Raw genomic sequence first — 510 nt, 5'->3', positions numbered from 1 at the left:
TTCCTAACTAGTTTTCTCAATCAGAAAAGGAGTTCCCTGCAATCCTACTTCTCAGTGGGATTTTATAGTATTCATCACTATTTCACGGCAGAGATTTTTTGGACTGCAATGAAATTCTAACTATTGGACCAGATATATCACAAGAGCCAAACAAACACACTGTAAGGATTCCCTGTAAACTGTGAACAATTAATGTTCTCCGCAAAAGAAGGTCTCCCTCCATCCCAACATGGTTCTTTGACATTTCACCAAACAATGAACTTCCACTCGCTTCTAATGAACTATTTCCACTAGACTCACAATATCAATAATGATGATAATAGTAGCAGACTCAAGATCAGTCCTTGATAACTTGGCCCCACTATTTGTGAAGCTATCCGAGTAAGAAAAAAAAAAAAGTTAAAATAAAATCACTGTGGAATAGGGAAGGACATCACAGATTGCAACAATTATCAAGCATTACACTACAAAACTTACGTATAATGCAGTACTTTTGGGGTATGAATCAAA

Source organism: Penaeus monodon, chromosome 28, assembly GCF_015228065.2.
Source record: "Penaeus monodon isolate SGIC_2016 chromosome 28, NSTDA_Pmon_1, whole genome shotgun sequence".
In the NCBI taxonomy this organism is placed as follows: Eukaryota; Metazoa; Arthropoda; class Malacostraca; order Decapoda; family Penaeidae; genus Penaeus; species Penaeus monodon.
The sequence above is the reverse complement of the archived record's forward strand: the minus strand, read 5'-3'. Positions refer to the sequence as shown.